At 50.1% G+C, this 26,756-nt stretch overlaps 1 long non-coding RNA gene across 4 annotated transcripts; it reads right to left on the reverse strand.

Annotated features, from left to right (window-relative positions):
• Positions 1-469: 469 nt before the first annotated feature.
• On the reverse strand, positions 470-25,753 carry LOC144281784 (uncharacterized). 4 transcript variants are annotated; one of them, XR_013350180.1, is made up of 6 exons: positions 25,697-25,753; positions 10,104-10,234; positions 8,523-8,570; positions 4,665-4,777; positions 3,320-3,468; positions 470-1,577 (listed from the first exon to the last, which is right to left on the reverse strand). It is a non-coding gene; the product is annotated as an uncharacterized LOC144281784 (long non-coding RNA). The 4 variants fall into 4 exon arrangements; XR_013350178.1 differs by having other exon boundaries at positions 470-3,468; XR_013350179.1 differs by lacking the exon at positions 25,697-25,753 and adding an exon at positions 11,181-12,028 and having other exon boundaries at positions 470-3,468.
• Between the last annotated feature and the right edge of the window lie 1,003 nt (positions 25,754-26,756).

A 26,756-nucleotide genomic window follows, 5' to 3' on the forward strand; every position in this document is an offset into this window, starting at 1 on the left:
TACTTGCTACCATGCACCTGCCCAGGTGATTTCCTCTTCTGCCTCTCCAGAGGATGGGGCCCTCCTGAGGAAGCCAAAAAGCAGCCAGAAGGACACAAGGCTGGATTCACCCACGCTGACACGCCCGACTCTGACTCCTGTCTGCCCCTCGCCACCACAGTGAGACGTGGCCAGGAAAGGGATCATTGCCCTCCTTTTGCAAATGACCAAACTGAGGCCGAGAAGTGAGGTGGCGTACCCGAGAGCATTTGCCCATCAAACATTTGTTGACACCTAACCAGGTGCCAGTCCTGGGACACAGCTGAATGAGGCCCCACCCGAGGCTGAAGCCAGGCCACCAGACCAAAGCCGGGAGCCCGCCCCGCAGAAGCGCATTGTCACTTGATTCTCCAGCCTTGCCTCTCTCACCACTGTCTTCTGCCTTGGAATTCTACAGACTGAGTTCATGTTCGAAGATTTGGCAGACGGATAAATGGTATTTTTGTTTACTGATGTCAAAGGGAATAGAAAAAGCTTCCATAACAGGGAGAAATTATTTCTCTATGTGCCCCACAACCCAAACCAAGGAGAGTAGATGCTCAAGCTCCGGAAAGAGGGGCTTCTATTTGCTGGGAGGGGTGATGCTGGCACAGTGGGGGGAGCTAGGCCACCTCTACATTGCTCTGCCGAGAGGCGGGGGAAGGGGGTTGGGGGTTGGGGAGCTGGGGAGAGGTGGGGGGTGAGGAGAAGGGAAGATGAGGACCAGGGAGTTGGGTGCTGGGCAGGGGCGAGGGGGCAACAGGAGACGGAAGCCAGAAGCGAAGATGGAAATTTCTGGGGTAGGAGGAGTCTGATCAGCATTTGTGTAAGTTGTGCTCTGGGGTGCCCAATGTCACCCTGTCTTCCATCTTCCGGTGAAATCTTCAGCAAAATTGGGTTTATTCGCTGTGCCTTCTTGAGGGATTTGGATTAGCCTTGGCCGTCTTGGCTGAAGAGCTAAGCCCTGGTTACAGGTGGGTGCAAGCTACCAACAGACGTTGTTCCTAGGGTTCTCAAAACTGGTTTCCATCTCCAGGTAATTTAAAAATGGTTCAGTATGAAGCAGAACAGAAAGATCTTTTGTCTTGAAACAATGAATAATGAAAGTCCCGTTGTGTTGCCTGAGTGATCGTCAAATGCGATACTCCTCTTCCATAAGACTGGCGCTTTTTGGTGGCAGGTTATTTTTCCTCCTAGACCTGTTTTTTCTGGCTTCAGCCTCATCAGTAGATGTACCTCTGTCTGCTAACTCCGAGGACAGCGCCAGCCCAGGCCCTTCCAACTGCCCAGGCTCCGGCTGGCCCCACACAAAGGGGCTTTGTGGGTTCCCGTGAATTAAGCACGGATGGGTGATGGGGACCAGAAAAACTCGGTGACCAGGAGTGCTGAGTCTTGCCAAGTCCCCATTCCAGCACTCATCCTCCCCTGGAGGTGGTGGCGGGGTGGATGTAGCAGGAGGCCATTGTATACTTCTGAAACTGGGAACAAACTCGCAGGGTATTAAAATGTTTTATCCAAGTTGAATATAAACGGTCTCAAGCACCTGCTGACTCGAGCACCTGGATGAGCAGAGAGCCCAGGATCACCTCTTGTGGGCCGTGCCTTACCCCCCTGCCACTCTGACCACTTTGGGCCTTTCAAGAATAGCCGAAGCTTCTAAAATCTGAGAGAAGTGAACCTACTTGACTTTAACTCCCAAGGTGGGGACAAGAGTTTCAAAGTCTAGAGGCGGTCATGTGATGCCTCTGTCCCTGCCACTCTGATGCTGCACTCCAGCTGCCCAGGGGCTCTCCTGCCCCTGCCCCAAGCAGTGAGGGGCTGTGGGCACCACTCCCCCTACACCAACCAGACGGGGCCCAGTCACCTGTGGGCCTTGCCTGTTAGGGTCCCAGGTCACCCACTGTCGGAGCCAGCGCTTCATTCTCAGTCCCAGGTCCCAAATATCCGGGTAACTCCTTTTAGAAGAGATGTTGAATTGCCCCGAAGCACGGCCAGAACTTAGAAACTCAAAACAGTTCACCTGTGGGGGTGGACCAGGGGTGGGTCCTGGAGGAAAGCCCTTCCATCCCTTTTCACCCTCTGGAGGAGAGACCAGAGGAAAGTTTTGGCATCTTTTATGCTAAAGCAGAAAACAGTTTTCAGCAGATCACCCCCCACTTTTATTTTTATTAAGGAGAAGCCCCATTTTTGTTGTTGTTTGTGAGGAGGGTTGCACGTGGTTTGTTCCCTTCAGACTTTTTAGGAAGTTTTGTGAGATCTAAGAAATGGTGACTGGGGCACCTGGGTGGCTCAGATGGTTAAGCGTCTGCCTTTGGCTCGGGTCATGATCCCAGGGTCCTGGAATCAAGTGCGCATTGGGCTCCCTGCTCAGCGGGGAGTCTGCTTCCCCCTCTGCCCTGCCCTCCGCTCGTGGTTTTTGTTTTTTTTTTTTTTTCTCTCTTTCACTGACTCTCTCTCTCTCTCTCTCAAACAAAATAAGATCTTTTTAAAAAATGGATGACTGGATAGTCATTCTCCAATGGGCACCCCAAGACAGTGTTTGTGGGGTGAAGCATTGCCCAATGACTGTTTCTAAACAGTTACACTCTGCCTGCCAAGTGTCTTATTCCATGTTTGTTCTGGGTAACTGCGTGAATCTCTGTGCCTTTTTATCTGTCTTCCTCTCGCTATAAAGTTATAAAAATAAGTACCAAAGCCTGCTGATGTCAGAAATATTTCATAAAAAGCCAAAGGTCTCTGTGTAGTCTGCAGCAGAAGCTCCCAACCTGAGGGCTATAGAATTCTGGAAGGCTTTCGAGCTATTGCCAGGTATTAGTGAGCACCCGTGCGTGCTGTGTGTTTATCGTGGAGCCATTGATGTCGGGCTGCCTGGGCTTGAACCTCAGCTCCATCAACTTTCTGTGTGAACTTGAGATGTGTTTTTTGAATTCTCTGAGACTGGATTTCATCACCTGTAAAGTGGGGGTGATACTAAAAGCATCTAACTCATAGTTATTGTGGGGATTAAAATAAATAATACATGTAAACTGTTGAGCCCTGTGCCTGACATAGTAACTGGTCAATGGATATTTATCATTGTTATGAAGAGCCTTCCCATTTATCAAATTATTTTTCAGGCACAGTGCTAAAAACTTCCCCTCCGTTATCTCAAATCCTCAAAACACCCCTAATTTATAAAAAGTGAGGCTTGGTAAATTGTCAGATGCTAGACTATTCCAGGACTTTTATTTTATACTGGTTTTCAAAACTAGCTCTTTTTTGGATCAAAAGCCCGCTTTCTCTGAGGCGGATCAAACTGTACCTGAAGTGTACTGCAGGCTGATTATTCAACAGGTCTTGTGTATATATGCAAAACTTGCGTTCTCTTCAAAGTATTTCCGAGTCAGTCCAGCACAGAATGGAAGGTTCCGAGCCGCGAGCTGGGGATGAAGGGTGAGGAGGGCTCCAGTCCTGTGGCAAAAATGAGCGCTTCAGTTGCGGAATGGTGTCAAATCCATAAAATCATCCCCAAACTCATTTCCAAAGCCCATGCTCCCGCTTTACTGACCATTAGGCAATATTCTCTTTTTCTCACTAATCTAACAAAAATTATTCTAGTCTTTTTCTTTGCCCACAAAATGTCTCTCCCTTGGGTGAATCTTCTAATTGCCCTGCTGGAGACTTTTCCCCTTGCAGTGAGATTATAGCAAATTTCAATGTGTACTCATAACTGAAATGTCTGGAGAGTTTAGATTTTTTTTTTTTTTTAACTGTGGAGACATGAGGAGAAATCACCAAAGACTCAGGGAGGGTGGGACTTGGAATAGGGTGGAAGCAGTCAGTATTTACCAATGAGGGCAGAAGTATTTCAATAATTCCAAACCAATGTGGCCTCAGTGGTGGGTCCCAACTCTGAGTCACCCATGAATACAATATGTTTTAAATCCAGCTAGACTGTGTAGATTTTATTGTGGTTTATACAGTATAAAAACTGATTTCACAATAGCTTATTGACATTATAAATTTTCACAAACAATGGATACCATGGTGGGTTTTTTTTTTTTTTATGTTAAAAGTATTCTTCTACAGCACGTAGCTAACTGCCACAGGCAAGGTCACTGATGCATGTGCAACAGTAGGGGAAATTTTAAGGAGAAATAAAATATCTGCCTAGCCTCAAAAGGATCTTAAAATGTTAATCACCATAGAGGCTTTAAAAGATGTCCTTAGGGACAGCTGGGTGGCTCAGCAGTTGAGCGTCTGTCTGCCTTCTGCTCAGGAGGTGATCCTGGGATCCAGGATCGAGTCCCACACTGGGCTCCCTGCATGGATCCTGCTTCTTCCTCTGCCTGTGTCTCTGCCTCTCTCTCTCTCTCTCATGAATAAAAACATACATCTTAAAAAAAAAAAAAAGATGTCCATAGATTCTTTGATACTTTTCCCTCTGGGAAGCAAAGCTTAATTCTTACTCAACCTCCCCACTCCCAGGACCAGACTTAGTGACTCACTTCTAGAGTATGGAAAAGAAAAAAAGAAAAAAATAGCAATTTTACAGTGGAGAAACCTGGCAGACATTACACTAGCCAAGTGATTAAGGTTAACATCGGCAGCAACAAGACAGGTAGCTATCATATACCCCCGGATAGCACGCAAGAAGGCCACCCCACCTCTGTGACATTCTCCTTAATCCACAACCTGGTTCTAATCATAAGAAACCTGGAACAAAGCCTCAGGAGCATCCTACAGCAGACCCGACCAGTGCTCTTCGAAAGCCAGGGTCCTAAAACACAAACAAAGAAAGAAACGGTCACAGAGTGAAAGAGCCTAAGGAGACATGGTGGTGACCAAATGCAGTGCGGGAACCTCAATGGGATCCTGGAACCGAGAAGAGACACTAGTGGAAAAACTGGTGAAATCCAAATAAAATCTGTAGTTAGTAGCGTTGTCCAACATCAATGTCTTAGTTTTGATGGATGTGCCATGGATATGAAACATGATGTCACATTCAGGGAAGCTGGTGAACTCTCTGTACCATTCTGGTGACTCTTGGCTAAATCTAAAATAATAGGACCAAAAAAAAAAAATGACCAAAGGAATAACAAAATCACAAAGCCTTCAGATTTCTCATTTACACAACAGAAGGGGTCATCCTCACGAAGACTGGGAACTGCCATCGACACAACCCGCAGAGAGCTGAATGAAAGGAAGACCACTGACAAAACACCATGGGCTGCATAGACGTCTCCAACCATCCCAATGGATGCACAGGCCGGGGGAAGGGCACCCAGCTCGAACAACACGGAAACTGTGAGGTTTCCCAATCGGGCTGGGCGGATGGAGGGAGAGCATCCCAGCATGAATGGAGGAAGATCATGGGCATTAAAATAATGAACAAAGGGGCAGCCCGGGTGGCTCAGCGGCTCAGCACTGCCTTCAGCCCAAGATCTGATCCTGGAGACCCGGGATCGAGTCCCACACCAGGCTCCTTGCATGGGGCCTACTTCTCCCTCTGCCTGTGTCTCTGCCTCTCTCTCTCTCTCTCTCTCATGAATAAATAAATAAAATCTTTAAAAAAATAATAATTAACACATGTAACACATGTAAAGTGCTCAGCCCTGTGCCAGACCTAAAAACCAGTCAGTAAACATTGTTTATTATTGTTTTTACCAGTAGCAGTAGAAACGGTATTGCCATTTATCACATACCTGTTGTTTGGTAAGGCCTGTGCCAAAAAACTTCCCATGGGTTATCTTCAAATCCTTACAACGCCCCCACTTCATATAAAGTGAGGTTCAGGGACTTGCCCAAGGCTGAACTGTTCCAGAACCTGTGTTCATTACTGGTCTGCTCAGCCCCTTCCTCGTCTCTGTTTTTCCATAAGGTGAAAGGATAGAACTGGCCCCAGAAGGGCGGTGGAGCACAGTGGGGGAAAAAAAACTCAGGCTCTGAAGTCATAGAAACCTTTGTACTTTCCCCAGAGGGTTGTTGAGAGGACAAATAGGATGCTGGCTGTCGTGCTCAGCGTGGCGCCAAGCGCATAGTTAGTACTCAATTTGTGTTATTGGAGCAGGATAATATTGGGAATTTTTAAATTGAGGGTTTTTTTTTTCTTCGCCCAAATGTTTCTTGCTGTTTAATGGCCCTTCACTCATTGTCTGAGGGGGTGGTGGAGAACAGGCTTGGAGAAAGAAGTCATTGTTCGCCGCTGAATGTCAAATTGGACTCTTGAAAGAGTCCGAAGCAAAATTGCTTTGAAGGGCCAGGCATTCAATTGCAAGAGTCAACATACATAGGAGAAAAAAAAAAATTTTTTTTCCAGAACTCTAAAATCTTCTCTTTAAGTAAACGTTCGTGTAAAACTTCAAATAAAACTTGGTCGACCCAGCGCATGAAAGTTTCCCTCTAGGCAGACAGTAGGCCGTTCCTCTCAAGTCAGACAGGGAGCTCTTCCTGTCTGGGTTGAGAAGAGCAAGAGCGTGGGATTGGAGGCTGGAGCCTGCTTCTCGAATCTTCTGCCCAGGGTGAACACCCCGTGGAAGCCGACCCCAGGGCCGAGAGGCTTCCTCCTGGTGCTGGAGGGGACGTCCCCTCATAGAGGGACGTGGGAGCCGTGCTGGGGCAACGACAGTGAGGTGTATCTAGGGAGAGGACCTCACAGTCTCTCTGCCCAGCGACACCCCCCCTTGCCACCCCTTCCCATGACACTATTAGCTCTTAACCCCAAACCCACCTCTTCTCTTCTGTCTTGAGACACGTTTCCATGGTAGGTTGTGTCCATAGGGGCACAAGACGGGATGCAGGGCAGAGGACTTGAGGTTTTGCTGGCTAGTCCTTTGGGGCAACATCACCACCCAACAGCCCTTCACCCTGGCAACTAGACCCAGAAACAACTGGTCTTCACCTTCCCAGAAGCAGCCTCCCTGTGGCCCGGCTGGCAGCTGCAGCACCTGCCACAGGTGTGCCCTCACCAGGGTCGGGGCTCCAGTCTCTAGGTTCTAATAATCTCAGCTTCTCCCTCTGTCCTCCCATCCCGAGGAGCAGCTCTGTTTCCTGCAATTACGCCTCAGACAGCTCACCGTTTGCTTTTCCGCTTGTCCAATACTGTCAGGCCAAGTCCTAGTATTAAGATTTCTCTCTTAAAACACCCAGTGTGATTTCCATTTTCCCTATGGGACTGACGCCTAGAGGGCCAGACTCCCCCAAGGCCTTTGTGGGTCATGGTAAGCATCAGAAGTTTCCAGTGGGGGCGTATCCAAGCATTGATAAGACATGGATGGTGAGAGGCTTGGGGTCAGGATGAGAAGGGCTCGGAGGGGACAGCCTGGACATCAGAGGCCTTGACTGCTCGGGAGCCACGCACACTCAGGACCCAGAGCCAGGCTGGACCGGTTATGCCAGCAGAGAAGTGATGGGGAGTGAAGCTGACACCGGAGACCCAACAGGGCAGGGCTGGCAAGTCCAAGCCCAAGGCCCCAGGTGTCCCAGAAGGCTCTGCTAGCAGATGTCATCTGGAGGGGTGGGGAGCGGGCTCCACCAAGAGAGGGAGTAATTCCGAGAGAGAGTTTGGATCCTGAATCGACTTTCTCCCCCGCCCCGAACAAGAATCATTTTTTTTTAATTTACACTTGCTTCGTGCTTCTGACATCATTTGTAGAAAAATTACAAGAATAGTGCAAAGAATTCCAAGATACCCTTCACCCCAATTCCCCAAATGTTAACATTTTAACACTTCTGCTTTACCCTTCTGTGTGTTTTTCTGCAGGGCATCTATAGGTTTTTCTGAAACAGTTAAAAGTTACAGACACGCTACCTCTTTACCCCTAAATCCTTCAATATGTATTTCTTAAAAACAAGGACGTCCTGGGGCACCTGGGTGGCTCAGCGGTTGAGCATCTGCCTTGGGCTCAGGTCGTGATCCCGGGGTCCTGGGATCGAGTCCCGCATAGGGCTCCCTGCATGGAGCCTGCTTCTCCCTCTGCCTCTGTCTCTGCCTCTCTCTCTCGGTGTTTCTCAAGAATAAAAAAATAAAATATTTTTTTAAAAACCTCATGTTCCTTTCTGTCCTGGGTCTTTATATCTTTGAGTCATATTTGTGGCCATTTGCTATCAGCCAGTTACTCACAAAACAAGTTATTGAGACAATATAGTTTCACGGGAAAGGCAGGGGTTCTGGAGGTAGATCCGGGTGGAAAGCAAGCTTCGCCACTTGCCAGCGGTGCGACCTTGGCCCAGCTGGAGCCTTTCTGGGTCTCCACTTCCTTGCCTTTACCGTGGAGGGGAGATGAGCACAACGGGACCTGGAGCCCGGCAGAGCGACGTTCACATCCTGGCTCTGGGCTTACTAGTTCTGGGACCCCAAGCATGCGCCTTCACCAGTTTGGGTTTTGGTCTGCTCGTCTGTCAATGGGGAAAACATGAACAGGGCATCTTGCTGGGCTGGTGAAAGGAGGCATGGTGCTTGTACAGAACGGGGCCGGCGTGTAGCATGTTCTGGATGAAATGTTAATCCCTTTCCATCAGCCCACCTGAGTTTGCACGTGTGATTCTTCCTCTTGGGGCCTCAGTTTCCTCATCTGTAAAACAGAGCCAGGGATACGCATCTGTCACGCTGTAAAGAACGCAGACTACAGTTGGATGGGCTGGGTGCTCTGCAAAGCCTGATGCACTGTGGCCTTGGCAGAGTAAGGGACTGGCAGATGGTGACAAAAACAGAAAGTGCTTTGCAATCCCCGGGGCCTGCCAAGAATGTGGGCGAACCTGTCCTTGCACTGCTGCCCTGGAGCTCCAGGACGCCGTGTGCTCCCACCACCAGCAGGTTCCTCCTGCCTCCCCTGGGTGCGTCTGACGCTGGGCCTGTCCTGGAGCCTTCTAGGAAGCCAGCCAGTCCTGCCTCCGAGACGGAGGAAGGGTATCACTCTGTCCTCCGCAAGCTGTAGGGCAAGAGGAGGCAGCTCCAGTGCCGCCCCACTGCTGGAGGAATCTGCAGCCTTCCAGGCTCTCCCCGCAGAGGGGTCCCCCCACCCCGGGGCTCCAGCCCTGCCGGTCTCCTCCCTGGCTCAGGCACGTACGAAGGTCACTGTCAGATTGGGGAAAGTAGAGAGGTCCGGGGTGGGAAGGGCTGTAGCCTGGGAGGAGGAAAGCCCACCATAGCACTTATGGGATCAAGAGAGAGCTGGGGCAAATCTTCAAGAGATGGGAGGGCCTTAGCCAGAAAGCCTGCCCCTGGGAGGCAGCCAAGGGAGGCAAGGGGCGGGTGTGTCCTGTCCCAGAGGAGGGGCAGGCATCCGGCTCCTCCAGCGCCTGCTTGGACGATGGGCCCACACATGCTATGTGCCAGCCTTTGTGCCACGCTCTTGCCATATTTCTACCATCTCATGGGACCTCCTAAGTCCTAAGGAGCTTGGGGGCATCATCCTCCTTTGATAACAGGAGACACTTGAGGCCTAGAGAATGAAACTACTGGCTCTGATTGGTGTTTGCTAGGGACTGAAACCCGGATCTGCTTGATTCCAGTCTGGAGCTGGGCCAGGGCTGCCCTTCACTTCAAGGTCCAACACCTTTCTGGGTGCAGCCCTGTAATCTTGCCAAGTCAATCACGTATTCCTCTCCCTGGACAGACACGCTCTGGGGATCCCAGGTCTGGTGGGGGTTGTCCACGCCACCTGGCACGGAACCAAACTACGTTCCTTCTCCCCCAGCCCACCTGACCAGGTTATTCGAGGCGCTGAGTCTGAGTCCTCTGTTTGTCTGCCCATGTGCCAAGCAAATGCCAGGAATGTAGTTGGAGTTCAGTAGATGGTTTATTGGGTGAACAGACCGATGAAGTGGAGTTAAACTCTGTTTATCAGAGGAAGCATCTGAGACCAGTGCAGGAGGGTAGGGACTTGCCCAAGGTCACTTAGGCCTTCCCACTTCCATCCAGGGTGGTTTCCCCTCCATTACTCAGGCCTGGCTCAGGCCCAGGGTTTTGCCAAGAAGGAGAGCTGGCATTTAGGGATCCCGAGGGGAAGCCAAAGACCCCATCTGGTTCCTCAAGACCCTCCCTGCTATAAGATTAAGGACAAATCCCCCAAAGCAGCTGGGCCACCAGACCCTAAGACACCCACCTTGGAAGGTAGAGTCAGTTGCCCCCGAAGCTAGAATTTGTTGATCTGAGCAGTGAGACCAGCATGGTAAACAGTGTTGTCCCATATGGTAAGAGGCACGGTACCTGCGAGGCTAGGCTGGTGCCTTTGACCTAAAAGGCAAGAACTGGGCAGTGATTCTGAGTCTATAAGGAAATGAAACCCAAGAGTCCACTGTTGTCCATTATCCATGCATTCATTCATTCATCTGTTCGTTCACTCACTTATTCATCAATGCAGTGTTTCCTAAACTTCACTCATGCCATAGTGCCAAGGCAAACAGCTTTGCCTTCTCCAATAAAAATTACAAACTTAGGGACTCCTGGGTGGCTCATCAGGTTGAGCATCTGCCTTTGGCTCGGAGTGTGATCCCGGGGTCCAGGATCAAGTCCCACATCGGGCTCCCTGCATGGAGCCTGCTTCTCCCTCTGCCTGTGTCTCTGCCTCTCTCTCTGTGTCTCTCATGAATAAATAAATAAATCTTTAAAAATAAATAAATTACAAACTTATTTATTTCATGTTTGTCTTTATTTTACTTCAGTGACTTTAGCCATAGCCCAGGCAATCGTGGAGTTTTTTTAAACACAGCCGTGAGAGCAACATCATGTTTGTTCACACACTCGCTGAAATCCCCTCCCGGACCACCCTTGGGTGTCTTTGCATTTATTCACCTCTCCTCTTCTGTGTCTCAATTTCCCTATTTGAGAGGTGGATGGCATTTGGATGCAATGGCCTTCCAGTCCTGACCTTCTAGAAGTCTATGGTTCAAAGAGCCACACCCAGCAAAGAAAAACACAGAGACCAGATGGGATCAGCGGGAGAAGTAACTGGTCAAAAGCCACAGGTTTATCTGTCATGTTTCTGGGCAGTGACTCAGGAGGCAAGACAGGAAATCCCTCGGGATTGGTCTGTAAGCCACCCTTCAGGGACTAAGAAAAACAAGTAGGCAAGTCCCCAGGAGCCTGAAACAGCCCCCAAAGCACAAGCCATACATACTTCACTTCCCAGAATCTTCTGGAGTTTCCGGAGGCGCTGGGATCTCTGATAGATTAATCTTACCCTTGATGATGCTTGGCACTGAGAAATGGTGAGGCAGAAAAATGACCCAGCTGGCCTCCTCCTCATCCCCAGGACAGGCCAAAGGGACGTAGGCTCCTTCTTGGGTACCTGCTTAGTCCGTGTCTACTTGACCCCAGCGTGGGCCGGGAAGGTGACTGAGGCCCATTTAGGCATCAGCTCCTCCTCATCCAGCTGACTGGCCAGAGGCGGGCACCTGCCTCAGAGGGAACCACTTCAGGGGCCAGGCTGGGCCAATCACATTCCCAAACTTTACAATTAGGATGAGGAGAGCCCAGACAGTGAGGCCCAGGCCAAGGCCAGGCAAGGTAACGGATAGGCGCAGAGGAGACCTGCTTAGAATGCTCATCTAAGAGAAAGGAAGGAAGCCAGTGGGCTGAGAAAAGCGGGGGCGGCTGGAGGGTAGAAGCTGGGCAGTCCCAGAGAGCTTTCCACCCTGATGGCTTGCCAGCCCCAGGAGTGAGGTCCTTGTGTGACCCGCCTGCCCTTGAGATCTGTGAGATAGCCCTGACTCCTCATACTGAATTACACTTGGTGCTTAAAGGAGCTGGAGTGGGCTTCTGTTTCATGTAACCAAATCAATCACGGATACAGTGAAGCCAGTCTACGGCCTCCCAAATTAGATTTGGCAAGCCAGGCAGTGGCAGTCGTGCAATCGTGACAGTACTGACCCCCCCCCCTTACATGTGATCAGTGCGTTATAACTTTAAAAGTCCTTTACACAGGGGTCATCATGCCCGGGCTGGAGGACTGGCCCCAGACTACTCATGCACAAGACTTTTCTCCCAAGAGCACAGAGGGAATAGCCCCGCTTTGGAGACAGGCAGATCCAGGTCCCATTCCTCACTTATCTGTCGACTTACCACCTACGCAGTGGAGAGTGCAGGCCAGCAGGAGGAGGGGTCCCCAGGACGCAATTGAGTGGGCTCAGGCCAACCTGGGGAGGGCTGGGAAGCCCAGACTAAGAAGTCAGGGGGACCCTTCAGGGAGAATCAGCAGAGCTTATGAGCACCCAGGTGTCGGGCTGGTTGGGCTTCAGGCCTGGGTGACTGGGAGGCCTGTGGTGCCACTGACAGAAATTTGTTCATTTGTTCCTCGAGACCTTGATGTCTCTTCTGGCTGATGACCTTGGGAAAGTGATGTCATTTCTAAAAGCCACAGGGTCTTCAACAAAAAGGTGGGACTAATAAAATGGTTGTTGTAAGGCTTGAATGAAGTATGCAAATGTTCAGAGCTTGAGGCCTGATCAAACTGTGCCTGAAGCCCTACAATTCCTAGACATTTAAGTTCCATTAGCCAATAAATTCCCATAGCATTAAAAACAAATGTGTGTCGGGATCCCTGGGTGGTGCAGCGGTTTGGCGCCTGCCTTTGGCCCAGGGCACGATCCTGAAGACCCAGGATCGAATCCCACGTCGGGCTCCCAGTGCATGGAGCCTGCTTCTCCCTCTGCCTGTGTCTCTGCCTCTCTCTCTCTCTCTGTGACTATCATAAATAAATAAAAATTTTAAAAATAAAAAAATAAAAAAAATAAATAAAAACAAATGTGTGGCACAATGTCTGACACATACTAAAAGTGTTCAGTATGTGGTAGCCATAATAATAACTTATTAATGTAAAATACCTAGCATGAGGCTTGACACATAATGATTAATCAAAAATCATGTATTATAACATGTACATTGCTCACTACAGAGGGTTTGACTTGATCTGGCTTAGCAGGATCATTTTGGACAGAAAAAGAAATCTTAGTTGATAGCAAGCTTTAAATGAATCAACAGTAAGCTCACTACAAAGCTAAGTGTGATCTCAAGACATATTTTAAAAAATACTGTCTCTAGAGGATGGGAGGTGTTAGTTCTATCTCCCTCGGCCTTGATCAACAGCACCTAGAGATGGGAAAGGGTGGGGCCAGGGAAAGCTGCATGTAAGCACTCACTTTCTGAGGGAAATAAAAGTTCTTTCTTAGCAAGTGTACCTCTTCGAAAAAATGAATTAAAAAAAATATATACACACACATATATGCATACACAAAGATTTCCCTTTTTTTTTCATAAAAAAAGGTATGATAAAGGTATCAGTTATGTCTTCATTTCAAAGTAAGCCACAGTAATCGAGATAGTGTGGTATCGGTGTAAAGCCAGACAAATGCACTATTAGAGCAGAACATAGAGTCCAAAAATACACATATAAATACAACCAATTTTTGAGAAAGATACACAAGACATCCATGGAGAAAAGATCGTCTTTTCCACATATGGTGCTAGAACAAGTGCTCATCCGTACGTTAAAACACACATACCCACCCTCACTCACACACATACACATACCCTCCAATCTACCATTTGCATCACAAGTAAAAAGTAACTCAAAGTAGATTCATGCACCTAAATGTATATAAATGTATATAAAATATATAGAAGAAACATAGGGGAAAATTCTGTGGTCCTGGCTTAGGCAACGATTTCATAGCTACAACACCAAAAGCATAATCCATAAAAGAAAGAAATCAATAAACTGGACTTCCTAAACAATAAAAGTGTCTGCTCTCTGAAATACACTCTTAGGAGAATGAAAAAGACAGTCTATAGCCTAAGAGAAAATATTTGCAAATGATACAGTCAATAAAGAACTTGGATTCAAAATTATAAAGGATTCAAAACTTAATTAAGTGTCTGACTCTTGATCTCACCTCAGATCTTTTTTTTAATAATAAATTTATTTTTTATTGGTGTTCAATTTGCCAACATACAGAATAACACCCAGTGCTCATCCCGTCAAGTGCCCCCCTCAGTGCCCGTCACCCAGTCACCCCCACCCCCCGCCCTCCTCCCCTTCCACCACCCCTAGTTCCTTTCCCAGAATTAGGAGTCTTCATGTTCTGTCTCCCTTTCTGATATTTCCCACACATTTCTTCTCCCTTCCCTTCTATTCTCTTTCACTATTATTTATATTCCCCCAATGAATGAGAACATATAATGTTTGTCCTTCTCCGATTGACTTACTTCACTCAGCATAATACCCTCCAGTTCCATCCACGTTGAAGCAAATGGTGGGTATTTGTCATTTCTAATGGCTGAGGAATATTCCATTGTATACATAAACCACATCTTCTTTATCCATTCATCTTTCGATGGACACCGAGGCTCCTTCCACAGTTTGGCTATTGTGGACATTTCATGGTCATGAGTTAGAGCCCTGCATTGGGCTTCACACTGGGCATGGAGCCTACTTAAAAAAAAAAAAATGGACAAACTATTTGAGGAGACACTTCCCCAAATAAGATATATGGATCACAAACAAGCACATAAAAGATACCCAACATTATTAGTCATTAGGGGAATACAAATTAAATCCACAGTGAGATGCCAGGACATGTCAGAGTGGGTAAAGCTAAAAAGACTGACCTATAGCAAGGGTTAGTAGAAATGAGGAGGTACTGCGACTCCCCTACAACACTTCTGGGCATATAAGATGCTATAACCACTTTGGGCAACAGTTTGGCCATTTAACAAAAATGTAAACATCTACCTACCATATGACCTGATCATTCCAGTTCCAAGGAATATGTCCATACGAGATTTATACCTGAATGTTCACGAGCAGCTTTATTTTTTTATTAATTTTTTTATTTTTTTAAGATTTTATTTATTTATTCATGAGAGACACAGAGAGAGGCAGAGACACAGGCAGAGGGAGAAGCAGGATCCCCACAGGGAGCCCGACATGGGATGTGGGACTCGATCCTGAGGCTCCAGGATCAGGCCCTGGGCTGAAGGTGGTGCTAAACCACTGAGCCACTCGGGCTGCCCAAGCAGCTTTAAATATAAGAGCCAAAAGCTGGAAACCCAACTGTCCATCAGCAGACAAGTGGGTAAGCAACCTGGTATATCCATACAAAGGATACTATGCAGTAAGAAAAAAAGAAGGGGCCGCAACCAGTTGGAGAAATCTACACATAATTATCCTGAGTGGAAAAAAAAGCCAGACCTAAAGGGTACTGACTGGGTGATCCCATTTTAATAAACGTTTCAAAATTGGAAAATGCATTGGTAGTTGCCTGGGGACAGAGAAAAAGGCTGGAGGGAGGGATTACAGAAGGGCAGGAGGGATCTTTTGGGGGTAATGAATTTGTTCATTTGCTTGATTATGGTGATGGTTTCACAGTACACACATGAATCAAAACTTCTATGATTCCACATATTAAATACACGCCGTTTTATTCAGCGCGGATGTAATACCTCAGTAGCACTGTTTGAAACAACAACACAACAACCAAGCGCCTTCCCTGTGATTCTTCCAACCAGGGCTTGCCATAGGATCCCACACCACATCCTAACACGCTCACCCTCATTGAGCACCACCGTGTGTGCTGAGTCAATAGACCCATCTGCCTCAGCTGCCTGCGCCACAGCCTACGCCACCTGGAAACTTCTCTTCCTCTGGGCCCTACTCCAAGGGGAAGCCTTGTGGATAACTTGGCAAACGGGTAGGAATAACTTACCCAAATATGGAAAACCATGCCGCCAAATTCCATAGGCCCACCAAATGCCGTGCTCCTTCTTTGGCAGGGGAGGCGGGCGGTCACAATGCAGCAAACTTGACATGTTTCCAGAAGCATCATAAGGTACTTCTAGATTTCCGGAAGCATCACGAGGTACCAGCCCCTGAATGTCTGTGGTCTGCATCTCCTACCCAGGCATGCATATATCTTAACAGGTGACCTAGAGTGTCACTGAATCTCATCAGCATGGTGTCATCAGGGAGCAGCATGGTGGTGGGGTGGTGAGAAGACCGGGCTCCCTTACAGTGGCCCTGTGTCCCCAGGGACTATATTAAACTCAGGACTCAGATATCCCAAAGATCTGGATTTTTCCCTCTCCCCCAAGTACATTCACCCTGGCAAATTGTCATGGTTTCCTTGGGGGGAAGAAGACACGTAGAGGGTGTTGGTGATGGTATCACAGGGTCTCATCTTGGCATCCGGCCTCCCTTGAATCCAAGGAATTCTCCATCTGCGATTGACTTAATTCCAGAAATCGAGTGAGGAGCTTTGATTCTTATCAAGGTGACTCAGAACTACATGCAGCTTTATGACAGAATATGGAAGAAGCTGCCTAACAGCTGTCACTGACACGACCCTGGCTTTGTTCTAAGCCCTTCGCATGCGTCAGCTCATTTGGGCCTCACATAACCCCTGTAGGAGTGCTTACAGCCTGATGTTTGCCTGTGGACCAGGAAACTCAACGGGCTGGCACAGAGAAACATGGGATGGACCACAGCAGAAGCAATTAGTTGGCTGGCACCCATAGCCCAAGTCAACATGCTTCAAAGTCAGCCAGGCACAGGCCTTGGCCGGGCCACGGTTAGGTGGAGTGAGGGTAACCTTGACCAGGAGTGGCACGGGCAGGGCGTGGGCATCAAGCCAGTGGTGGAGAAGCTCATCTCACTGCACCCAGCCCCGGGAACATTCAGTCTCAAAACCTCCTGTTGGCAGGGTGGGGCCCCTAGGAGGACAAAGGTATGTCCCTGAAGGCCACTAAACTGGAGGAGATGAGAGCAGGGAGAGACAGGGGAAGGAGAGATAGAAGCTGAGGGGTGGTGGGGGGAAGGGAAGGGGGAAGGCAGGACAGATGATGGAGGAGGGGGAGAGAGGGAGGTTCAAGGGTCAGAGTCTGAGCCCCCTCATTGGCTCTGATCAAGAAACCTCCAGGCTCGGGGACACCTGGGTGGCTCAGCAGTTGAGCTGCCTTTGGCTCAGATCATGATCCTGGGGTCCTGGGATCAAGTCCCCGCATTGAGCTCCCCGCAGGGAGCCTGCTTCTCCCTCTGCCCATGTCTCTGCCTCTCTCTGTGTCTCTCCTGAATAAATAAATAAAATATTTTGAAGAAGAAGAAGAAGAAGAAGAGGAGGAGGAGGAGGAGGAGGAGGAGGAAGAGGAGAAGGAGGAGGAAGAGGAGGAGAAGGAGGAAGAGGAAGAAACCAGGCTCCAGCCCCGGGACTGGGGGGGCCACTGTCCTCAGCACTTTATAGCCATTCTCATCCCTCACAGCTGCCCTGTGAGGAGGGCATTTCAACACCGACTTCACCACTGAGGAATCTGAGACTCACGGAAGGAGAAGGGGACCTGCCCGGGGCCCACGGCTGCGGGGAGTCGGGGTTTCCTCTGTTAGAGCCCTGAGTGCTGGCAGCTGCTCCTGATTCCGACCCCCCACCACACCCCCTCTGGAATCCAGAACCAGGCTCCCGGTGTGAGAAAGGCTGCAGCTCCCAGAGGGGAGCACCTGAGGCTGGGTGCCACCCGAAACCTCCCACCAGAGAGGTTCCCCAACCACAAGGGAACACCCCCATAGAATATGCCCCCTATCTCAACTATGCCAGGCTGCTGAGCTCTTGAGGAGCTTTGTAAATAAAATCTTTTTTTTTAAATAATAAATTTATTTTTTATTGGTGTTCAATTTGCCAACATACAGAATAACACCCAGTGCTCATCCTGTCAAATGCCCCCCTCGGTGAATGGGTGACAGGCACTGTAAATAAAATCTGGTGACTTGAACTTGGCTTTCCCAGCCAGAGGAGCCAGGATCCCAAGGATTCTTCTGGCCCCACCTCTAAGGCCCCCCCTGCAGGGAGCAGGGAATCCAACTAAGGCCTATTTCCTTTCTCTGAATTGAAATTTATTGAGCACTTGCTGGGCACCGGAGCTCCATTTGGGGGCTCTCCAGGCCTCATCTTGTTGACTCTTTCCGATGGTCCCATGATGCCCCGAAAGCAAGAAAATCCACAGGACCCTGATGCAGAACTCAGAAGCCTCTTCATCAGCGGATGAACATCTGTTTTCTTCCCTCCCTAACCTGGGGCCCTATGTTTCCTGCATGGAGGGACTTGGGAAGGGAAATCTGAGTCCTGTGATGATAATGGATCCTGGAAACACCACGATGGGAAAAGTCCTGGAGAGGGAGACATGCCCCACTCTCCACGAGCAGGTCCTAGAGACCCACAGTCCTGCAGCCCCAGGGGCTCCTCTTCTGAGCCATTTGTATCCTCCCTGCCCCCATGGGTCCCTCCCTGTGGAGCTTCTTAGTTGAGATTTTGCCCTGTTGTATTAAGTATTGTGTAAGTACAGAAAAAAATTTTATAATGCACATATAGACCATAAAGGTGAGGGAGCGGAGGTGACTCCTGCACCCCTCCGCCTACCCAGCCACCTTTCTGCTACCCACGTGTCCTTCCTGCCCTGGGGCCTTCCCTCCTTCAGGACAGAAGAAACCACTATTCTGAATTGTGTTTGTCATTCCTTATCCTAAAAATTATATTCCCATATGTGTTTCTATCACACACACAAAAAAACCCCACATACTTTTGCCTATTTGTGAACTATAGGTAGGGATCATAGTGAGTGAATCCTGCTGCGACTTGCTTTTTGTGTTCAACATTATCATCCTCAGGCTCCTGGACGTCATGAACTGCCAGTCATTTGTTTTCACTGCTGTGTTCCGTTCCACTGTAGGACACACCACAATCATTCATGCATTCTTCTCCTGGTGGATATTTGGGATGTTCCAGGGTTGTTTTTTGTTTGTTTGTTTGTTTGTTTGTTTGTTGCTGTTATGAACATGCTGCTATGAACATTTCCGTACATACCTCCCAATGCGGGGGTTTCTCTAAATATCAAGGAACCCATGTTAAAAGGCAGGTGGGGGATCCCTGGGTGGCGCAGCGGTTTGGCGCCTGCCTTTGGCCCAGGGCGCGATCCTGGAGACCCGGGATCGAGTCCCACATCGGGCTCCCGGTGCATGGAGCCTGCTTCTCCCTCTGCCTGTGTCTCTGCCTCTCTCTCTCTGTGACTATCATAAAATAAATTTTAAAAAAATAATAAAAAAAATAAAAAATAAAAGGCAGGTGGTCTTCAGCTCTATTTATGATGCCAAACTATTTATTTTCCAAAGTGGACACCCTGAACAGCTGGGATCAGTCTCCAAGCAGCACCCAGGCTAGTGGAGAAGATAGATGATCATTGGTTCATCAAGATCCAGAATGCCAAGCGGCAGCCTTGCATTGGGTGCAGGTGGAGAGGAAACTGCCCTGACCCACCTTCCTGACCTGAACTTGGAGTTGATGAGCAAATAAATACATCCCAGTTTCCTTGCCTGGGCTGCCCTCCTTTGATCCCGATGGCTGACCCATGGATCACATAGGCATCTTTAGTCTCATTTGACAGATAAGGAAAACTGAGGATCAGAGGGATTAAGTAACTGGCCCAAGGCCACTCAGTTTGTTAAACCTCAAAATCTAGATTCCAAGTCATTTCTATCTACTGTGCTCTCCTGCCTCCCATTATAAACTGCTGTACATTAGAAATGTATTTCTGAACCCTAAGGGAGGAATTTATCATTTTTACTTTTCCTTCCCAAGGATTATTATTCTTTAAAACATCTTTTTTTGATTTGTCACCAGCTTCTACAAACCGAGCTAAATAAGCTATCCCTCCCATCCTCCAGGAAGCCTTGTCATTTATTTATTTATTTATTCATTCATTCATTCATTCATTCATTTATTCATGAGAAACACACAGAGAGGGGCAGAGGGAGATGCAGGCTCCCCACAGGGAACCTAATGTGGGACTCGATCCCGGGACCCTGGGATCACGACCTGAACTGAAGGCAGATGCTCACCTGCTGAGCCACCCTGGTGCCCCCAGGAGGCTTCTTCTGATCCCCCAGTGTCCTGGGTATACCCCAACATAGCATTCAGCCCACAGTCTGTGACTGTCTCAGCTGCCTGATTCCTCCTTGTAGGGCAAAATCTAATTCAGAGCATAGGAGGTGCCAGAAAGCGTTTGAGGAAGGAGGAAAAGAGAAGGGCAAATTGGAGAGAAAGAATCTTTTCAACCCATAATAACAGTAAGTACCATTTATTGCATCTTTACTCTGTGCCAGGCCCTGGCTCTGCACATTCTACCACACGCAAGATTTCTCTGAAACCTCTCAATCCCCTAAGTGGAGGACATTTCCGTCTTCAGCCTGCACTCGGAAAGCGTCTCCCACCCAGGGCTGCATCGCCACTAAGTGACTCCACAGCCTGTGTTCTTAACCACCTTGTTGCAGCTGTGGGGCCACGTCCCCGTGCCCTCACAGGAGCAGAAGGATTAATCAATAGAGTTTTGGCAAGAAATTCTAAACTGTGCTATTCTGGGTTCACTTGGGTTCTTTAGGATAAAATGCTCAATCTTTCAGGATTTTTCACTCCCTTTTTTCCTTCTCGTGGGTAACATCAGAGAGGGAAGATGGAGGGAAGGCCTGAGTAACCTCAGGGTGGGAAGGGGGTCTGTGGTCCCACAGATGCCCCCAGGCCCATCTCTTCTCTTGGGTGTCCGCCCTCTATAGCTGTGCTGATGCATACATCCCACTGGTCCTCGGGCCAGGTACCCAGGCACCCACTGCCCTGTGACTGCTCCTGGTCACAGCTTCCACACCCTCTCCTTTGACCCCAGCTCTCTCTGGCCCACAGTCCTCCCAAGCATTTATACACCCCTATCTCCTGGGGTCCTGGAAACCCTCTGTTGCCTTCCCCTCTCCATACCTGCATCCTGGAAGGGGTGAGCTCCACAGGCTGCTGTGTGTGGTGGCTAAGAGCACCCCTGACATGTGGTCAACATCACCTGGGAACTTGTGGCATGCAAATTCTCAGGCCTGACCAATGTGGGAGTTACTGGGGCTGGGACCACCTATCCACATTGGACTAAACCCAGCAGGTGATCGTGATGCACACTCAAATTTGAGAATCACTGCCATACCTCATACTTTCCCTTCTTCCAGGGCTCAGAGTGAAAAGTCTGTGCTCCGTTTGGCCAGATTCCAGGTCTTAACATGTAAAAGGAAGTTGAGACGGGTTTGGGGGTGGGGGGGAGACATTTAGAAAAATTCTCTATCCCTCCCAAGGGTGTCGCTCTTTAAACTCTGAAATTCTGGATTCTGAAACTCTATGTCTGTTCTACTCTTTCAAAATATCCACTTAAAAAGTCAGGCTGAGGATTAGGTTCTTGTCAGCTGCTGAATCTGCCTCCGCTAAGAAGCAGTAGATGCCTCCGTGTCAAGGGTGAAGAAGGACAGGACAATTGCCGGGAATTAAAAATTCATGGGATAGCTTTGCAAGAAAAATCTTTTTTTTTTTTTTTTTTTTGCTATCTATACAATGTGTTGTCAATTCCAGACTAGTTTAACCTTCATGTCAACCCTGAGCGGTCCCACAATATCAGGTTTCCCTGCCAGTACAGCAGTCAGTTCACAGGCTCTGGCCCCATCACCCGAGCCCATCTGGAAGCCTCTGTTGTCATCCATCCTCCAGTCCCCTCTCTCTGCTATCACTGCCCAGATTCTGGTCTCCTCATCCCAGCCCAGTCACTTACTAATGTGCGATGTCAAGCAAACTACTTAACCCCTTTGGGCCTCAGTTTCTTCACCTGTAAAGTGGAGATTCCAATTTGACGTTCAAAACAATTTATTTGGCCGCATATAAAATTCTAGGCTCTGGGGGTACGGCAGTGAAGCAAATAAACAAAAATCCCTGTCCTCGTGGAGCTTATATTCTAGTTTGGGGGAGTGGGGACAGAAGGAGAGCAAGGCAATAAACAACAACAATATATATATTTATATATACACATATACATATATAAAGTATATATAATATGTATATTCTATATTATATATAATGTATTTATATAATAGTGTATATATAATGTATATATACATATATACATATATGTATACATTTAATATATAATATACTTATATATACACACATATACATGTGTATATATATTTTTATATATACACATATACATATATGTGTGTATATGTGTATATATAAAAATATATATTTGTATATACAAATATGTATACAAATATACAAATACAATGTATACACATGTATAAACAATATATATGTATATATTTTTTATGTATATATACACATATATACACATATACATATATATATATAATGTTTCCTATGGTGATATGTGCTATAAACACACAGGGAAAGGGATAGGGAACACCTGCATAGGGGGGAAGAGGGTTTTGACTTTAAATAGGGCAACTAATGTCCCATTAATAGATCCCACTGAGAAGGTCATGGTCGAGCAGAAATCCGAAGGAGTAAACCACATGGGCACCTGGGGAGATGGCATTCCACCTGGAGGGAAGAGCGACTGCAGAATTCTGAGGGGAACAGATACTTGGCGTGTTGGAGGACTGGCAAAGAAGTCGGTGTGGCTGGAGTAGAGTGACAGGGGTGGAGTAGGGAAGAAATCCTAAACGAAGCTGGGCAGAGAGGGACTCCCTGCTATTTGTCTATTTGTTGCCACCTTGACTTTGAAGGGACAGATCTGAGCAGAGCAGGAACCCCATTGGACTTTCTTTCTTTCAATTATTTATTTATTTGTTTATTCATTCATTCATTCATTCATTCATGACAGACACAGAGAGAGAGAGGCAGAGACACAGGCAGAGGGAGAAGCAGGCTCCCTGCGGGGAGCCCGATGTGGGACTCGATCCTAGGACCCCAGGATCACCCCCTGAGCCGAAGGCAGATGCTCAACCACTGACTCCCCCCCCCCCCCCCGGTTCCTCCCAATCAGACTTTCTATTTGAAGGTCATACTGGCTGCTGTGTGAAGAATCAGCTGGAGGAGCCAGGGCCGGGGGTTGGTGGAAGGCCCCGAGACCCGTCAGAAACGGGGCCACCAGCAGTAATCCAGGCAAGAAACGGGGCTCAGCCCAGCTGGCCGCAGTAGGGACGTGCTCAGACCGAGGACATGTGCCGAAGTCAGGATGCACAAGACCCGCAGATGGGTGGGATATAAGGACTGGGGGAAAGGCGGGGAGAGGGTGGACAAGGATGACTTCCAATATTTTAGCCTGAGCAACTTCAAGGATGATACTGCCATTTACTGAGATGGGGAAGGCTGAGAGGAGCAGCTTTGGGAAGAGAGTTTTCAGACATGGGAAGGTGAGGGTTCTAGTTAGAGGTCCAGCAGAGAAACCTATGGACTATTAGGCATATGGGTCCAACGGTGCGGAGGTGCAGGCTGGAGATGGAAACATGGGAGACTTTAATCCCCAGGTGGTATTTCTAGAAGATTCCAAGAGCACCTACTGTGTATGGGTGTTGGGGGGTTGAATGAATTAAAAGAGATAAGCATTTAGAACGGTGCCTGGCACATAGTAGGCACTCAATGCGTCCCTGCTTCCCACCATGGTCACCTCCATGCTGTCCTCCACACTGCTGCTCAGTGTGATCTTGCTTTAGCCCAGATCTAACCATCCCTCCCTGCTCACATCTGCAATGGCTCCCTATTGCCTCCAAGATACAGTTCGGCAGCCAAAGGCCCCTCAAGGCTTTTCCTGATCCAGACACTACCACCCTCACCAGCCCCAATCTCTGCCACCACCCCCCACCTCCCACTTTGTCCTCCAGCAATAATAGAGCAACCTTTGTTCCCCGCTTGGTGTCTTTGAACAAGCAGCTGCCTCTGCCAGGACTTGCCCAGCAGCAAACTGACTGATTCTCACATCTTCTGTGAAGCCTCCCACCCCACCCAGGGGGCTGTCTCCCTTCCCTGCAGCCCAGCTGTCTACCCTCGCTGGTGTCACTTGCCTTCAAGGACTGTGTTCTTGTGGCACCAAACACTGACCCTGCCACAGGCAAAGAGTCAGGGTGGGGGTAGGAGGCAGGGGCATTCTCCATGGAGGGTTTTATTGCTAGACCAGCAAATGGAGGCCCAGAGAGGTGAAGTCACTTGCCCAGGTCACCCAGCTGATAAACACGATGGCCAGGAGTGGGCCCCAGGCTTATCTGATTCAAAGTCCTGGGCGCCAACGCGTACACGCACATGTGCACACATACATAGAATGAACAATCTGGAGCTCCTTGCGGGAAGAGGGGGACTCCCTTGGTCTTTCAGTCATTCCCTTCTCAGGAAAGGAGTCAGGGCTAAGGAGAGAGTTAAGGATTCAGGCTCAGGATAGCTCTTCACTTGCTTATTCAATAACTCATTCACTCATTCATTCCTCATTCATTCGCTTCCTTACTTGCTCATTCATTCAATTAGTCACAGGCAATTAATTGTTTTTCCTCCCAATTTCTACTTCCAGCTGACTTGAACCCTATCCTCTGAGATCTCAGAGTCTCTGGAAAGCCTGGCCAGGGGAAAAGATAGCACGGGTGGGGAGTGGAAACCCAAACGGCTTACCATTGATGTGACAGGTGAGAGGTCACCCAGTGGCCCCAGGAGAAGGATGTTCCAATTGGGGGGGGCCACAGCATGTACAAAGGTCCAGAGGCTTTGAAATAAGCTTCAGGAGACTTTAGTAGACCTTCAAAGGAGGCTACTTGGAGGTGGGGGGGTGGGAACAGTGGTGGGGAGAGAAGGTTGGAGAGTTGGGCAGGGGGCCAAGGTCAAGATTAACTCGGGAGTTAGGTGTGAGCTAGGTTAAGGTTTGGGTTGGTTTTAGGATAGGAGATGAGAGCTTGAAATGGATTGTTTCTTTTTAACCTGCCTTTTCCAGAAGGATTCCGTGTGGTTTGTATCAGTGGTAAGGATCTGGGGTTATGAGCAGGGCTGCCAAGAACCGAAGGATCAGGGATGGGCTTTAGGGTTGGAAGGCAAGGTGCAGTAGACTCCAGGTACTCCGGGAGCCAAGGAGCATTGGCCGCGCACGGAGTCTTCACTTCCCTCCTCTCTGAGGCACAGGCGCACCCGCCCGCCGCGTCACCTTGGGCACAGTCGCTTCACCCCTCTGGGCCTCGAACGCGCACCTGTCACACTGCTGGGCGGATCAGGATCCGTGTCGGAGCCCCCTCTCCCGGCCGGCTCGGTGGAGGCTGGCGGTCGCCCCTTCCCGCGTCTCCCCCGCCAGCGCCTCCAGCCCCCCCAGCCCCTCCTCCGGCCGCGCCGCGGTGGGGGGAGCCCCCGGGCCCTGCACGCCCCCCACCCCGTCCCCCAGCCCCTCCTCGGGTCGCGCTGCGTCGGGGGGAGCCCCCGGCCCCTGGCTCCCTGTCCCTCCTCCTCCCCCCTCCCCCCTCCCCCCTCCTCTACCTGACCCTGCCCTCCCCCCCGCCCCCCCCAGCCCCGCCGCCGGCGCGGCCCAGCGGGGTCCGGAGCTGCCGCCCGCGGGGAGCCGCGCAATTACGCTAATTACAGCCCGGCCTCCGCCGCCGAGGCCCGCGCGGCCACGCCGCCCGAGAACGCCCCCGGCCCAGGCCGAGCGTGGGAACGGCCGGGGCCTCGGCCCGGGGCGGGGGCGGGGGCGGGGGCGGGGGCCCGGGAGGCCGCGGAGCCGCCCCGTCGCCCGCGCGCTCGCGGCCCCTCCCATCCGCCCGCGCCCCGCGCCCCGCGCCCCGCGCCCCGCGCCCCGCGCCCCGGGCGGGCAGAGCCGGGAGGTGCCCTGGCGCCAACGCGGGGGCCCTCCACGCACCCGCCCCGCGCATCCGCTCACCTTCCACCGCCGCGTCCTCCGCGTCGCGGGCAACGGCGCTCGGCGCTCGGCGGGACCCAGCTCAGGGGGGCGAGGCGGATGGCCTCGGTGGCCGTCCTGTGCCAGCCCCAGCGCCAATACCCACAACCCCGAAGGCGGGCAAAACCCCATTCTACAGGCGTGGAGACTGAGGCACAGAGAAGCGACGGGGTCCGCGCCGCCACGCGGGGGATACACCCTTCGTGCCTGTGACCCCGAGGAAGAAAAATGGTAGCAGCTGGCATTTCTGGGGCGCTGCCCCCGGGCCAGGCACGAATGTGAAGCGCTTTCGATGCGTGATCTCATTGAACCTGCAACAGCCACGCGAGGAGCCGCACGTTTGTGTTTCATGCCCCCTTGACGGACGAGGAAACTGAAGACCGAGTGACGGCAGAGCCCAGGGTGCGGCAGTGAGCTCAGAAGCCGCCGGGCCCAGCAGGGGCCTCGAGGCTCTGCAAACACAGCAGCCTCCCCTCGAGGCTCTGCAAACACAGCAGCCTCCCCTGGCCCGCCCCGCCCGGGGCCATCTCAGCGTCCCCTCCACCCCCAAACTGAGGAGGGGTGGAATTCACTGACCACCTCTTCTTTGCCCCGCAGCTCCCACCCCAGGGACCAGCTCAAAAGACTCAGGGGACAGTTTAGAGGAAACCTGGTGCCGGTGAAAAGAAAGGATGAGCAACCTGAAAGCTGAAGCGCTCTGGGCCTCAGTTTCTCCTCTGTAACAGGAGGACAGCAGTCACCTCTCCCGCCTCCCGGACCCAACTGTTGCTCATTTGTTCCTGACTTCGTGGATTGTATTCGCTTAGAACATTTTTTTTTTTCGCTTAGAACATTTTTGAATGCAGTGAACTTGACCTTGGTGTTGGGGCCCCGGGGAGCAGCTGTCCCAGTTTGCCCAGGACCAAGGGGTTCCCAGGATGCAGGACGGGGACTGCTCAAGCGGAGGTAGTCCTGGGCAAAGGGAGCCGGTGGTCACCCTGCGTGTGCGGGCGCGGGGATTTGAGCGGCCTGGGAGCCTGGCCTGGCCCCCTGAGAACCGGAG

Source organism: Canis aureus, chromosome 13 (assembly GCF_053574225.1).
Source record: "Canis aureus isolate CA01 chromosome 13, VMU_Caureus_v.1.0, whole genome shotgun sequence".
NCBI lineage: Eukaryota > Metazoa > Chordata > Mammalia > Carnivora > Canidae > Canis > Canis aureus.